Source organism: Thermobia domestica, chromosome 2 (genome assembly GCF_964235325.1).
Source record: "Thermobia domestica chromosome 2, izTheDome1.hap1.1, whole genome shotgun sequence".
NCBI lineage: Eukaryota > Metazoa > Arthropoda > Insecta > Zygentoma > Lepismatidae > Thermobia > Thermobia domestica.
The window spans coordinates 197824995-197841986 of NC_137455.1; the positions used below are offsets into that span (position 1 = coordinate 197824995).

The window sequence follows — 16992 nt, forward strand, 5'->3', positions numbered from 1 at the left end:
TATATATTCCTTTAGTATAACTTGCTTTAATATAGTACTAAACAAGTAATGTGATTTATGACCACAATTCTTACTATTGTAACTCGTTAATGGTTGAGGAGAAAGAAATGGGTTAATCTGAATTTTGAGAAATCTTTGAATATTAATGTTTTGTAACTTTTTACATTTCAAGGTACGCAAAATGAATGTTATGTGTTTATTCTTTCCTTTTTATATGTGACGGTTTATTACTTGATGGAGATTTACTACAGGACTGCTTAACATAATTGCTAAGAAACCGTTTTCAGCGCGAACATTTTCTTGTGTAGTGAAGATTTAGGATTTAGATTTCTGGGCTTTCGGCATCAATGACCTTGTTAGCCCGTCACATGTGAGTTATGACGTCCCTCGGTGAGCACACTATCCGGGGAAAGGGAAGGAAGCAAACGGCCTGGGACCTATATGTTGGGTACTACCCGGCATTTGCCTGGTATGAAATGAGGAAAACCCAAGAAAGCCTCATTCAGGATGTCTGGACTTAAAAGCTTTTGATACTTTTTCGACCGAGTGCCCCTACCGGAATCGAACCTGGGTCCGCTCGTACCGAAGGCGAGAGCGTTAGCAACTACGCTACGCGGAGCCACTTGTGTCTAGGAAACCTATTTTTACTAGGATATTTGCAACAAAATTTATTTCCTTTCTTTCTTTATTTTTCTTTTTCTTTTTGTTTTTTAACAATAAAACAAAACATATTTTACAGCCTCACTGAAATTTAAAAACAGCAGTCAGGGAGAGCTCACGTTTAAGATTCTTTTTGTTTTGTTTTGTTTTGTTTTGTTTTGCTTGTTATGTTCTCTAGTTAACTAATGTTTGAGTTCCTGAGAATTACATTATTATTATTATTGTTTCATAATTTTCGAACCAAAAATTAGATGTTTTTCTTTTTTTCCTTGTGTTGACGTCATTGTGGCAAGTTGGGGTGTTTGTATCGTACCTTGGCATTAATTTGGTTACTAGCACATAGTTTCAAGGTCATAAGTTGTAGGCCGCTTGAAACAGCTATTACACAGTTGAGTGTCAGACGTTTGACTTGCAGCTTTCGTTACAGCGTCTAAATTGCAGTATTGGATTGCGTCCAGCTTCTATGGCTGGTAAAAAAGTTATATCGCTTTCGTAATATGGTAAGAAATACAATGTAACAGTTAGGTATAGTATATATGACTAGTTTAATTAGTCGGAAATTACTCTGTTTCCTTGTCTTATTCTTTCGATTATGTTTAAGTACTGTGTCTTCATAGTATTGTTTCACTATTTCTAGAAGGAATTAAGTATTAACGAAGCAAAGAATAAGCAGAAGCCCACTTTGACGTTTACTATTTCTCATACTTCATTGAGAATGTTTTGATCCCCAATTGCGCAAACTTCTAATATGTATGTGTGTTTCTTTTTGTTGTTGTTGTTGTTCTAGTATGTATGTGTGTTTCTTTTTGTTGTTGTTGTTGTTGCTTACACTGCTATAGATATGAGCTCCTTCATGGCTAAGCGGTTAGCGTACGCGCCTTTGGTGTGGGAAACCCGCGTTCGATTCCCGGCGGGAGTGGTTCGGAGTCCATGTTAATCAGTAAGTCCACGTCTCATACAGCCTCGTTGCAGAAAAGGATATTAAAATCAACTCAGCACTGCTTTACAGATGGAGTTGTTTGATTCAGGGTTCGAATGAAGCTTTTTACGGGAAGCAGGCACGTAGCCAAGGGGTGGGTCCAGACCCCCCCCCTTCGGATCCAGAAATGAAAAATATTAAGGAAAGATGAAACAGAAAGAAACAGATGAATCAGCCTCAAAAATATAAAGCTACAATAAGCGTTTTGGTTACTCTTTCTTACGAGGAGCTTTGTGTGGAGGAAACGGGAGGGGGGGGGCGGATCAAGTTGAAATTGGATATTATTATAACGGAACATTCCGAATTCCATCTAGCTCCATGTTAACCGTATGCAGCGGCGCAAATCTGTCTTCAACATTGGGAGGGACGGGTAAGACAGTTCTCATAATTTTTTTAAGGATGTTCAAATTACAGTATAACCTCGTTAACACGAACTCGCTTAAGCCGAACACTCGGTTAGGACGAACAAAATTTCGGTCCCGGCATCGCTGTACGTTATCTTATAGGAAGTTTTATCGGTTAACACGAATTTCGGTTAGCACGAATTACGAACTAATTTTTAGTCCCTTGAGTCAGTAAAGGTTTTGATTTAACACGAACTTCCAATCCTTTGATTTTTTTAAACATCATTTTTCTTATTTCAGATTTCACTCCAGATCAGTTTTTGTCATACAGTATTTATACAGACGAAAATTGCCTTGTAAATAAGAGAAAAACCAGAAACAGATATCTTTCCTCTTATGAGGTGTTGATTCTGTCCTCTGTCAAGCGCTGAACATGCAGGTGCTTGGCAGACGAGCTGGCGACAGCTCGAGACAAAACATCTTCTCTCCCCTGTAACTCCAAACTGGTGACAGCAATCATAAATACCTTTCCGTTACAAGCGGTACTCACCCTGCTAGCGAAGTTATCAATTTTATAACTTGACCTGGATTTTCTGCGTGGAAGCTTTTTTTTTTTTTTTTTTTTTAATCTTCGAAGATAGGCTAATAAACTTACTGTAGTGTTTTCACTTTTCAGAGGATGGTACCGAGACCTACACTAGTCTCGATCTCGATTTTAACTCGAATTTGAGACCGAGGAGTGCTTTCCGAAATCGAGACGAGACCGAAACTCTCAGTCTCGTCTCGATACAATTCTGTAGATGGTATCAAGACAGAGAATAGTCTTGGTCTCGTCACGAATTTGGAACCGAGACGAGACCGAGACTACTCAGTCTCGTCTCGATACCATCTCTAGTGTGTTCTATGACATACATAATATACTGTAGTGGTATGTATAGTCTGTATACTGTAGTGTGTATGTATGGAGAAAATGTATTCGAATAATAAAATTTGTGTCCCCGGTTAACACGAATTCTTTTAACACGAACTCCTGATTTTTCAGTCCCTTGATATTCGTGTTAACGAGGGTTTACTGTATGAAGTTGAAAAACAATGCTGCGGAGGATCAGGGGAGCAGAGTTGTCTTCAAAATTCTGAGGTGGGCAGATTTAAGGCTTATTCTGGGGTGGGGACATCAATTTCATCTTACTTTCCTTTGTGGCAATCGGACACAAATCATCACATTTCTCTCCAAAAAACGCATTTCAAATCGGATTATTGAGGGGAAAGTCCCCCCCCAGTTCTAAGATTGGAGGGGACATGTCCTCATCCCCCCGGGACTTGCGCCAGTAACCCTATGGACTACAAATGACGATCGATAAACCGGTTCTTTCAGATAGCCTGTCAGAACTTAAGCAATGCCCAGAATTACCAATAATATGAACCATTTTGAATTTCGCGGCAACACTAATCCATTTTATAGGATGTCTTTACTCCAGAAAGAGATCTCGTTGCTATCCTTGACGGCATTGAACTAAGATAAGAGAAATAGAAAGAAGACGAGAAGAACCGAGTTCGAATGACCTTGGAAGACTATGTCTTTGTCAATACTTTTTTCTATTCTTTTACGCAAGATTTCTTCATAATTCTTTAATTAAAATACTTACTAACATATCCTCATTTTATTGTCCTAACAAATCAATATGGATATGTTGTCAGTAAAATAGTTTAGATTGATCGAACCCCTGGTGTGATAACCACAGTATTTCGTCACAGACCTCCCGTATTGCGAAATCGTGGCTACGTGCCTGCGGGGAGGGGGCGACTTTTCAGATATACAATCCAAGCCTTTTATTTCTCAGTGATGCAAGATATAATATATAGTATATAATATGTAAAATATGAAATGAGGGAACATATTTTCCCGGCAAGGGAGAAATTCTTTGGCGAGTTGGGGAAATTACTTGACGAGAGGGAAAATCTTCATCCTCCCGTTGATTCAAATCTTGATCGAAGATCATGCGAGTAGGATTCCATATTATGCTGTAGGTGTAGGTAGTACACAGTCTTGGCGCTGAATAGGACGCTAAGCTTCAAGCCAACCACATGTCTGTAATAACCTATTGCGATTGAATGGTAATGTAACGTAATGTACGATATGTGCATTTTCTAGATGCCATAAAATTATAATTTTAATTGAACATTCCACGATTATATACTTCAGGTTAAAGGAGTTTGATGATTAATTGAAGTGAATAATCGAGGCAGTGATTCTCAATCTTCTTGACTTACGACACACTTTAGTAAACCCCAATGACATCGATATATTTGTTTAGATTTTGGATTGCTTTCCAACAAGTCGAGCCGCGCCAAAGCTGTAGGCTTACTAAGTTAAGTGAACTGATCCTAATCTAAATCCATTGTTTTCGGGGGCGCAGAAATGGACAGTGACACTTCCGATACTATTTAAATCAAAATTCAGCCAAGCAACTTGGGGAGGGAAAGAGGGGAGACGGATCTTACAAATGATCGAAAATAACCGATATGAGAGAGCGTTTCGTAATAGTAAAAAAAGTGACTGACTAACGTAACATACATGTATTACTGGTTTTCTTATTTTCACCCAACGAAGCAGGTAATTAACGCTAGTACTAGGTATGTGTAGACTAAATGAGGTGATTTGCTTCGTGACCCTTCGAACAATGTACGAAGCGGATGCAAGCAGTTAGTACATGGAGTTAGCTTACCTAAATTTAGATTTCGCTTTCCGAAATCTTAATGGATGTATTAAGTGATTTCGTTACTTACACTCTTAATCTCTAAATACAAGGATTCAAAACACATTTTCGATTCCAAACTATGACTCTGCTAGACAAAGAAAGCATAGTCCAGTGTATGTTTTACTTCATTTTCATATACGTGCTCGTAGGTTTTCTCGGGGACTTGGTTTCCTCCCACTTTCTCATTTCACCAAATATTCCATAATCATTAACTTGCTTTAATCACCGACTCCCTTAGCCTAACAGCATAATAGTGGGACATTAAACTCAAAGACTTTATTTTTATTTTCAAGTAATTACTTTTCTCTCCCTTATTTATTTTTAATTTAATTTCTCTTTCAATTTCCCTCTTTTAGGAACATCAACATAATTTACAATTCTTTCTCATTATAATAACACTATTAAAAGTCCCATATGCAGCTCACCACGTTGGAACCCAGCGGAAACAGATGAACAACGAATATTGTCGAAAATATGCATTGCTTACAGCGGCGTAGCGAGCATTACAAGATTGGGAGGGGGATGAAACTTGAAATTGCCAAGTCTTGATTTTTATCTTTAAAAAATGTCAAGTCTTGATAAAAAAAAAAAAAAAAATGCCAAGTGTTTCGAAAATCTTACAAACCCTATGAAAAACTATTACAGCAACCTTATTTTCATATTCGTTCCATTCCATGCCCCCCATCTGAGACACGAATAAGATCAGCCCTTGTTCCGCTCTCGAGTCCAATTTAACATCTAACCTCAGGATCATTATCATCACCCACGAAGCACAACTGTTAATTTGATAACTCATGGCTATGTTAGGTAACCTCCGCCAGCTAATCTTCACGAGAACCTTTAAAGTTACAATCAGTTGTAGAAATGCATTTAAAAACGTAGAATAAGGTAGGTTATATTTACTGTTTGTGATGTAGAAGTGCCTAATTTACATATTAAACATTCAATTGAGGGGTTCAGTGAGAGACCAGGCTAACTTACATCCAGGTCAAGATTGAGATTTTGACGGAACAGCATACTAATGTCATTAATTGACCTTTGCCTCAACCACTTGTCTGTGTGGCTTGTCCTGAGACAGGGGCGGATCCAGGGAGGGTCTATCTCCCCCAAGAAGAGGAAACTTTGTGTATTTTAATATAAAATAAAACCCACCCAGAGTTGAATCTCTTAAAAGTAGCTCTATCTTGTAAGTAGTGGCATTACAACCCACCGCCCCCCAGTAGTCCATCCTGGATCCACCCCTGTTGTATACTAAACCAAACTATGAATATCAGTCGTATCCTTTGAAACGTGCTGTTTTCATTTGTTTCCTTTTCTTTCAGAAAGTTAAAATTGTCAGTTAGCCTAGTCTCTCGCTAAACTGTCAATTGTGACAAAACACACCAATAATTGTTGATGCCAACTAAAACATACATATCCAAAGCCTACAAAATATATCACATTATTTAAGTTTTTTTCTTTCTTTCTTTTTTTTTTTTTTTTTTTCAAAATTGCTTGCAATGTTTTTCTTCGTGCCAAGCATCCGAATGTCATCTTGAATTCTGACCTCATTTCACTACAATTCTTTGAAGTGTAAGACTGCGCAGCTTTTTTTTCCCCTCTCTCTCGCTCTCTCCAGTCCTTCAGTCTCCCTCACTTTGATTTCATGATTTCGCACTCTGATGAAAAGTATTAAACACCAAAATGGAAAAGTACTAATATATAACCTCTCTTTTAGTAGCCCCTCCAACCACACGCCCGGGGCACGTGCCTTGCTTGCTCGCCCATAGCTCTGTGAGCTATATAAGTAAAATACAATGCGCGCGCATATGTAAACTTGGTGCCAGCTTTGATTCTCGCTGAGAGAGTATACATATAATGTTGGTTCGAATTCCATCAAAACCATAGGCTCATTTTTGTGTAACCTTGGTACTGAAGAAGACAGTAGACTTCAACAAATATTCCTGTCGGGCCTCGATGGCTCAGTGGTAGAGCGTTCACCTCTGGTGTTTGGGGTCTTTGGTTTGATCCCAGCTCGCGCCAAGTAAACTTTGTGGTGGACAAACACCGTGTGAGTGGGTTTTCTCGGGGTTCTCCCGTTTCCTCCCACTTTCTTCATTCCACCATTTCATTCATTATATCATCATCAGCGTCTCCTTTAGCCTAGCCGGTATACCCGTCATTATTGATACAACTATTATATACAGGATGCATCAGAAGTCCCTTGTCATCCTTTCTGAAAACTACAGGGATGTAGTTACATTGATTGCGAGATAAGAGATACACATTAGGCCCAGAGGGATACTTTCGGATTACATCACGCGGACGGTCGCCATCTTAGATTCGAAATTGTAATACGGACGATAAGTGGGTAGTGTGATACATGGCCATGCACTAAAATGTTCTGAGGATGTCAAATATGCAATCAGATATCATGTAACTTATTCTGGTGAAATGTTATTGGCAGTGAACCAAGTGAGACTATATGTAGTGGTAATGTCATACCCTTCTTTTTTTTTTTTCCAGTGATAGAGACATACCGTTTCTGGTTTTTTAGTGATCAAGATAAACCTTCACGGAAGAATAAATGCTAAATACCATTAATAAATCCTTTTTTTATACGTATTGACGAATAGCTTTGCACATAAAAAGATTTTATTTCTTATGTAGATTCTAAGTTGACAATACTGACATTTTTACCTTTTTCTACCTTTTGTTTGTAAAATGAGGTGTTTTCAAAGAAGTTCATCTAGTTTATATTTTGATGTGCCGTATTGAATTGTTTCTTTCGTATGTATGTAAGTGTCGTCTTGTCTGAATTCTTATAAGCGTCGTATTTTGAGCATGGGCGGATTTAGGGGATTGCTGTGGGGGCAGATCTTACGGGAGTTTGAAATACCCCTCATTCGAGTGTGTGGTCCAGGAGTTTTCCCGCTGGAAATTGTTAATATTGAAAGTCGGTTTTTGAGCACTTTCGTGTATAATTCTCTGATACAAGGTAAGGGCTATTTTTATTTATTTTTTTCCAGAAAGTTGTTCACGATGGATGGATCAGTCTCCGTTTTTTCTCCGTAACTAAAAGAAGCTTTCCAGTGGTTTTCAGACATTATGTAAATAGAAATGCAATCTTGTAGGCTTCACACCTCACTGCATTTGAACATTTAGATAGCCGATATGTCGAGTCAAAATCGTAATAAAACACACCGCCTCTGATTTTTCCCACTTCGAACACATTTCCCTGTTATAGTCAGGGGTAAAAGCTAGGGGGAACGCGGGGGACGCAGTTCCCCACCTCGAAAAATATGTAGGACGTCCCATAGATCCTAAAATGGTACAATGGGCAGAGATAGGCAGGAGGAACGGCGTGGAGTGATGCCGCTACCTACCGTCCCCCCACCTTTTCAGGTCCACTTTTACCCCTGGTTATAGTATATGTTCTACATGTTCCTACTGAGCAATAAACATTTGCAGAAGCTTCTTCCAATTGCTGTGGACACAAAGTAGGATATAGGGTCAAATTTGTGCACAGACGATGGCGATACTTTGTTCTAGATGATAAAAATTATGAATATTTACTGCACAAACCATAGCCTTAACTTTTCCACTTAGCTAGAAATTGAACAGCGTTAGGTCCGGTGATCGAGCAGCCATTCAACTGCCTCTCGTCGATCAACCCATGTTCTAGAAAATTGTTCAAGTAGTGACGCAATACGAATCCATAATGAAGAAAGCGCCATGGTGTTGAAAAAACTGCGAGAATGTACCATCCTCGGGCATCGCAGCTCGCAATATCTATCCCTGTACGAACGAGCGTGAGGTATTATTCCGCAGTTAATTTTATGGAATGAAAAAGTGACTGATTAGACGTATTCCTCATTTGTCTGCCAACAACATAATTAATTTTCTTTGCGCTGGTCATGTTGGAGGGGTCTTGCACGCGGGGTTGTCAGGTGACCAATTGTGCATGTTCTGCCTATTAACCTTCCCATTTACGTAGAGGTCAGCTTCATCTGAAAAGAGTATTTGCATAAAAATGTTAACCATAATTACTCACTGCACTTGGCGATCAACATCGTTCTCGTGGAGATGTTGCTTCATTTGCACCTTGTACGGATGCACTTATACACGCGCAGACCCTATGACTCAACCCACATTGCATTAATAAATGACGTGTGCTCCTCTGGGGCCACATCGAGAAAGAAGTCAGCACTGCCGTAGGCGTTGCTTCATCTGTAGCTCTCTACGATCGTCCGCTACGACGTATGTTCACGAATGTGCCCGTCTCCTCAAATTTAGTTAATTACTGTGACACTGCAACATGTAACACAGTCACATTGTGGATGATTCTGTTTGCAATCGGTAACCACTGTACAGGCACTCCTCCCGCTCCACAGTTTGAATATTTCGATGCATTCCTCACGTGCTAACGGTATGGTTCTACATCTAGAAGAAAGAGGTAAATACAACGTTCAATTGGCAATAACTTTTCACCAAATTAAGCTCCATGGAATCTGATTGCATATTTGACATACTGAGAAAATTCTAGCCTGTGGCCATATATATATCACATTACCCACCAGTTTATAACAAACAAATTTAATCCAAAATGGCGGCCGTCTGTGAGAGTATTTCCAAACGGCCTAATGTGTATCACCCATCTCACATTCAATTAAACTACACCCGTGTAGAATTTAGAAAGGAACTTCGTATGATGTATACAGGGTGTTTCGAAAGTCCTCTGACGTTACAACAAAACGTAAGAGGAAAAACCATTTCTAAATATGTTGTTTTCATTCTAAAGTGAACACTTTTTAAATCGGAGGAGCCGTTTGGGCTGTACTCTTTATGCGCCCAATGTGGAATGAAAATGCAATGTTACCATTTACCTGGACCCACAACATATGTGAATGAAGTTACTGTTTGAAATGGGGGCTAGCCATCGACATGTTAGCGTAAAAATCAGTAACTTCATTCACTTATGTTGTGGGTCCAGGTAAATGGCAACGTTGCATTTTCATTTAACATTGGACGCATAAAGAGTGTACAGCCAAACGGCTCATCCGATTTTGAAAATTCCTTCAACTTACATTGGAAACATCATATTTGGAGACGGTTTCCCAATTACATTTTGTTGTAACTCTGATAATAATCGAGTTACTTAATGTCAGGGGACTTTTGAGACACCCTATATATCTTATGGAATATATGTTTGATGTCCCTATAACTGTAGATATAATTTAGTTTGTTTAAATTTACAAGTTATTACAAGTAGATTCTGACTTACATGCGTAAGAGTTTGTATGTAACTAACTAATAAATTCTATTTCATGAAATTTACATTGAAATATTTAACACAAAATCTTTTATATTCATGCTTAACTTAGTGACTTGGCTTTGGACTGCAACTGATTATTGTACCCCATTATTGCTTGAGAAGAAAACCGATGTCCGAATCTTCATTTGGAGAAACCAAAGAACTATTGGAATGCTGAGGATTGCAATCATTAATTTCTACACTTCAAGGTGCGTAAAGTATATCTAGGTATATTCTGTGTTTATTGTTATAATTACTATTACTATTATTGGGTTTAGAATCAATCAAGTACTTCATGATATTTTAGAGGGATCAAGATGGCTGCCAGATAGATAAATATTTGAGCGTCAGGCCCTTATTTCTTTTCAATTTTATATTTAATCAATGTCTATTTCCCCCCCCCCCTCATTATTCCACCAAATCGTATTCCAAGATCATCAATTTTCAATACTCATTTGTGACTGTCAGCATACATAGCATAACCGTAGGAAGTAAAACAAAGATTTATTTTTATTTTTCGTTTTCATGTCTTTTCTCCATAGCTGTGAAAAATAACGCCTTCAACATCATAAATTTGTATGCTACTTGCCTGCTTTCGAGCACAGTAATCAACTATTTGGACATTACGAAGCAAAGCAGGTCTACGTTGCAGTTAGCATACTTTTGAAAGGATGTGACATAATGATATTGGTGTTGCGATGTTCAGCCTAAACAGTGCAAGTAAATAAATCTGTAACAATTGTATTGGTGTTTAGCTTACATGTCCTCCAGACGGGCCATTTTTTTTTTTTTTTTTTTTTACATCTTGTTACTTCTACTCTATATGAGGGGTCGCGGTAGCTCAGTGGTGGAGCGTTCACCTCTGGTGCTTGGGGTCCTGGGTTCGATCCCAATCCCCGCCAAGTGAACTTTGTGGTGGACAAACACCGTGTGCGTGGGTTTTCTCGGGGTTGTCCCGTTTCCTCCCACTTTCTTGATTCCACCATTTCATTCATTACTCATCATCACCGTCTCCTTTAGCCTAACCGGCATAATCGTGGGACGTAAAACTCAAAGATTTCATTTCATTTCTACTCTATATGAAGTATATTCTGAGGTTGTGTTTTTGGTGACGTGGTAGCTCAGTGATGGAGCGTTCACCTCTCCTGCGTGGAGTTCCTGGATCGATCCCAGCACGTGCCAAATGGGCTTTGTGTTGGACAAACACTGTGTGTGGTTTTCTCGGGGTTTTCCCGTTTTCTCTCACAGTTTTCATTCTACTATTTCATTCATTCTCATGATTATAGTCTCCTTTAGCATACCCGGCAAAATCGTGGAACGTAAAACTCAAAGATTTCATTTCATATAAACTTTGGTGCAAAGTAACCCCATAGATGAAGATATTTTGCACCACATACAAAAAAGTATGTTCAATATACTAACATAATGTTTGTCTGCAATGTTTTCTCTCCTGTATTTATACATTTCACTTTTTACACAAAACTGCATGTGTAACGAATTTTTGTTACGAAATTCGAGACGAGACATAGCTCTTCCAATAGAAACAGATACAGTTTTCGAGACGAGACAACTTTCGCGACACCTTTGCGAGAGGTGACAGTCTCAAATCATTTCTCGTGCGTACCCCTAGCCCATATCGTGCGTTATCAAAAAGCATGTTAATGAGAAATAACAACATGTAAATACAATATAGGTAGTTAAAAACATTTTTGTTTTCATTCTTCACTAATGCATTATTATTAACCTCAGTATTTTATTGTCCATTCTTAATCTTAAGGTGATATATAATTAAGTTTTGAATTCGGTTAACTTATTTTGTTTCTCAAATTGTATTAAAAATGTATGTACAAACATGTTTATTTTCATTCTTGAGTGCTTAAAGTCACTATAGTTATTAAACATAGTAATTAATATTGTACTCTTAACGTTAAAATAATATACAGTTAACTTTTGAATTCAGTTAACATTTTTCTTACTGAAATTGCTTTAAAAAGTATGTAAAAACTTTTTTATTTTCTTTCTTGAGTGCCAAAAGTGATGCACAGTTATTAAGATTAGTACTTTATACTCTATTCTTAATTTTAAACTGATAAACAGTGCGTTTCTGAATAAATTATGTCAAGTTATTTGAGTGACGAACACTGGTACAAAACCCTAACTACCACTGGAACATTTCGATTTTGAGATGACTACTACCGGTGCAATACAAGGGATTTTAAAATATTGTTTTTCCTTCAACGGCTATTCGATTTTGAATTCTGACTACATGGTCATATATAGGAAGGATCAGTGTCTCTTTCCAACTATGGTACAGCTCCGACCGATTCACGGTGCTCACAGAAGAGACAAAAGAGTATGTTTTCAACCTTAAAGTAACGACCACTGGTGTTTTTACCCTGGTATGCAAAAGTAAGTGGGTACCCCAATGGGGTAGAGGGGTACTATGCGGTACCTAATTTCTGCATTTTAGATATATGGAAATACATGTGTCTAAAATGTAAAGAACTGATATTTGTTTACCGAAAACTGCAACTCGGTAAGCCTTACGGATACCGAGACATGGGAAAATAAAGAGCGACACGATATGTATGTGGGGCTTGCATACTTGAAGGTACAATTTGGAAAATGAATTCAAATATGACTAACGGCTATCAAGATATTGTCAAATAAAGAGAGGACCAATACAGGTATGGGATTTTCGTATTAGATGATAAAATTTCCGAAACCGGTCATGGAAAGTTAATAAACACCAGTAGCAATTCCATCTTCAAGTAATTAGATATTTCCATGGGGTGTTAGAACATCTTACAGTCTACCAAGATTAAATTTTAAAAGCTTTTGAAAATATAACTTGACATTTGTAAAGAGTATTAGAAATATGTATTTACCTAAAACTTGCAGCTAGTACATCTAACATATAGAGAAACACCGTGAAATAAAAGAGTATGAGATGTTGAAACTTCGGAAAAATTATTGGTCCCAACAAAATTAAATAAGATGGTATTTCTATGGGTTAAGTAAGTACCTCAGTACAATTTCGATGGAAAGATTAGTTCTAGGTTTTCTTCAGGCAGTTCCAAAGGTTCATCGAGCTGTGTAAAAGAGTGAAAATTCCCTGTGAATATCTAATATAGTAACCAAAATATAACGAGTCATTTATTTTATGACGTAAAAATAGAGATCTTTAAGGATTTGTACTTCTGGGTCTTTGCTATAAGAAAGAAATTCAAAAACCTACTGTATATACCTTAATATGCAATTAAATCAGTGAGGACACAGTAACTTAGTGGTGGGGTGTGTACCTAGTATGTTTTGCAGAAACTACACTGGAGTATTCTCTTAATCCACAGAGATACGATCACACTTAACTGCCCATTTAATTTTAAAATGAAATTAAGGCAAGTGAATGTTGATGATAGAATTGATGGAGTGTAAAGGTGGGAGGAAAGGAGTACACCGAGAATACCCACGAATACAATGTCGACTACAAACTGACTTGGACACGGATCAAACCAGGGACCCAATACACCAAAGGTACGCACTCTACCACTAAGCCACCGTGCCTCCACCCATTTAATTGTCTATTAAGGTGTATACGGTAGTTTTCTGAAATTTCTTCTTCTTACAGCAAAGACTCAACAGTACAAATCCATGTGGGTCTCCATTTTTACGACCTCGTAAAATACATAATTACTTATATCTCGGTTGCTATATTAGATATTGACAAAGAATTTTCATTCTTTTTGTACGCTAGGAATTATCACGCTTGGATTTACCCGAAGAAAACTTCGAGCTGAATTAATCTTTCGATCGGAATTGCCCTGACGAGTGTGAGGTACTCACTTAACCCATATAAGTACCATCTTATTTAACTTTTATTAAGATCAAAAGTTGTTTTATGAAATTTCAAGATCTAATACTCTTTTATTTCACGGTGTCTCTCTAGCTGTAAGATGTACTGGCTGGAAGTTTTGGGTAACTCTATTCTCTTTTCTAATACTCTTTACAAATGTCAAATTATATTTTCCAAAGCTTTTAAAACTTAATCTTTTTAGACCCATGATGTTCTAAAACCCCATGGAAATACCCAGTTACTTTAGGATGAAATTGCTACTGGTGCTTATTCAGATTTCATGATCGATTTCGGAAATTTCACCACCTAACACGAAAACCCCATAACTGTGTGGGTCCTCCCTTTATTTGACAATATCTTGATAGCCATTAGTCATATTTTCATTAATTTTCTAAACTACTGTCAAGTATGGAAGCCCCACATACCTATGGTGTTCCTATTTATTTCACCATATTTCGGTAACTGTTAAACATACCGACTTGCGGTTTCGGTAAACACACACCTGTAACGTTCTTTATAAGTTTATTAAGATATATTTTAGAATGTTTAGAAATGGGAGGTCTGCGAATGCCATAGTACCCGAAAACCCCCATAAGGACGTGTGTGTAGTGTATTGAATTGAAACTACTTTTGAGGTTGTTGATAGCCCTCAGTAATTACGTTTTCGAAACTGCACAATCTAGTACGCAAAACTCACACTTCTATGGTGTTGTCCTTTATTTTCCCATACCTCGGTATCCATAAGGCTTACCGAGTTGCGGTTTTCTGTACTAAACAGATATCAGTTCTTTACATTTTAGAGACATATATTTCCACATATCTAAAAATGCAGACATATTAGGTACCCCATGGTACCTCGAACGCCAGTGGGTACCCACTTACTTTTGCATAGTAATACATTTCGAGTTGTTCAGCATCAACAAACACTTTTTTTTTTAATTCATCATTTTTCTACCAGAAACCCAAAAGTCCATACCTGACCGAACAGATTTTGTCCATTTAATCTAAAAAATGTTAAATATTTTAAAATGTAACATTTTAAATATTTTTGGATTTTTGTTTCAGGTATTTCATGTATCAAAACAAAACCAGGATTCTGCATGAAAGACAGCGAAAAGAAGCAGTGTAATTTGTGGCTAAAAGCACGTCCTTTCTGAAGACAGACCCGATTGTATTTACATTCCTTTGTACAAATATGTAACCTTAATAAATATACTGCTCCGCAAATTATTTCTTTCTTCCATAAATTAGAATAAATGTATGTCTGTTTAAAGAAAATGTTTGTTAGTTAAAGGTCTTTTCAACTCTTTTTCTCTGTAAATAAGAACATTATACCTTGCAACATTTTTTTTTATCATTGTGCAATTCCGATTGGATAAAGTAAATCTGCACGAAGCACTATTATTTCAGTCATACATTAATAACTAATGTATTGTTCTGTGAATAAGGCAATGGTATAGTGAATATGTTTTAACATAAAATCTGTAACTCAGCTTTTCAGTAGTCAACTTTATTGAGAATCCGAAGAAAGAAAGAAAAAATGTTGGACTTAACGAATTTCACAATTATTTTTGTTCGAATTCTGGACTAATCCAAATTATCCAGAGAAATCATTTATGTTGCTCTCTACAGATGTATTCTTTCTCCAAATCGTATGAAAAGGAGACTTCATACATCGCTATATTTTGTATGTACTATGTTTCGTATTTATTTAATCACTTTGTACCTTTCTCTAGTGTTGACAAGGCCGCAAGTGTCAATCGAATAATTTAGTGTTTCACTCATGTAACCTTGTGACTAACGTACGTCCTGTCGGTATATATATGTTACTGGGTTCGGTTAGCGACAAACAATTTTTAGTGTTAAACAAATACAAAAATCTACACGCAATGAGATACGATGATCTCTGCCTCATAGACAATACCAAGCAACTAACGGTACTGAGTGTGGTTGAGTTTACTAGTGGTATTATCTGGCTAAAATCAATGTTCCGAGAGCTATACTTCTTTTTGTGCTCTGAATGCAAACTTTGATATAACCGTTTTAAATTATTGTACATCTATCTATCTATATAGCTATATCTATATCTATATATGTATATAATTGTAAACTAGAAACTTCCGAGTAATTCTGAGAATCATCGCTCTTTCTTTAAATAATGTATGAGACTATTACACTGCCCGTTACTTAAAATGTTGAACTAAGAAGGATACATCCAGGAAAGTCCAAATTTGCAGAATGTGTAGAGCAGGGAAGGATAAATATGTTTGGTCGATGGCTGCACAGCTTCTCATACCTGTGAACTCCGCCAGCTACAGTTGATGAGCTGTGGCATTGGATCGTAAGACGCATGGCTTACCATACCAGAAGAGAACATCCTCTCGATGTCTCGCTGTGTTACAGTCGTTCTGGTGTTCAATGTTGGGTCAGTTCTGCTCTGCTATCACCACGTTGTCACACAGCGAATACAGCGGTAAGTTTAACCCTTAACGTAGCAAGCCTAAGTCGTCAAAGTTGTTTACCAAGCTGGAGTCTTCTGGGGACCCCAAGTATTATTTTAATTTCTCAACATAGTATTGCAGAGGGTTACTCCAACTATTATTTTTTGGATGTCTAGAAGCATACTTAAGTTAAATGAACATTGTTGACGTCAAATATTATGTATATTTGAACACTATTCAGTTCTTCATACAATTTCATACTTGTGTGTTCGTAAATCTGAAACACAGGTTTAACAATGAAGTTTTTACATTTTGAAGTGTGTTTTTATTTTTTGTATTTTTTAAAGAAACGCATCGTTGATCTAATCATGTAATTGATATCTCAAAGGGTTGCAGGATACATATAAAAATCGAGAATAAATTGATTCTTATAATTGCGGCAGTATCACCAAATATCACTCTCTGGGGTCCCTAGAGTACCCCGCTTGGTATGTTAAGGGTTAAGCATATTCGACACTTACTATTAGATATCGGCTTGGGAACTTTGGCGTAGCTACCCTGTCTCCTTGAAGTTGCATTTTTAATGGGGAGTACTGTTTAGGAATCATCTTGTGAGGGAAAACGTTTTCAGCTGACACCATGTTTTTAATTATAGCTTCATTT

General features: G+C 37.3%; 1 protein-coding gene and 1 long non-coding RNA gene across 3 annotated transcripts in view; one reads left to right on the forward strand and one right to left on the reverse strand.

Annotated features, from left to right (window-relative positions):
- The window catches only part of LOC145678351 (protein CEPU-1-like), a 1025842-nt gene that overhangs the window by 771688 nt on the left and 237162 nt on the right, over nt 1-16992 (reverse strand). The gene's annotated exons all lie outside the window — the stretch shown is intronic.
- Nucleotides 828-15056, forward strand: LOC145679790 (uncharacterized). Its single transcript, XR_014130538.1, has 3 exons — nt 828-1160; nt 10106-10244; nt 14954-15056. It is a non-coding gene; the product is annotated as an uncharacterized LOC145679790 (long non-coding RNA).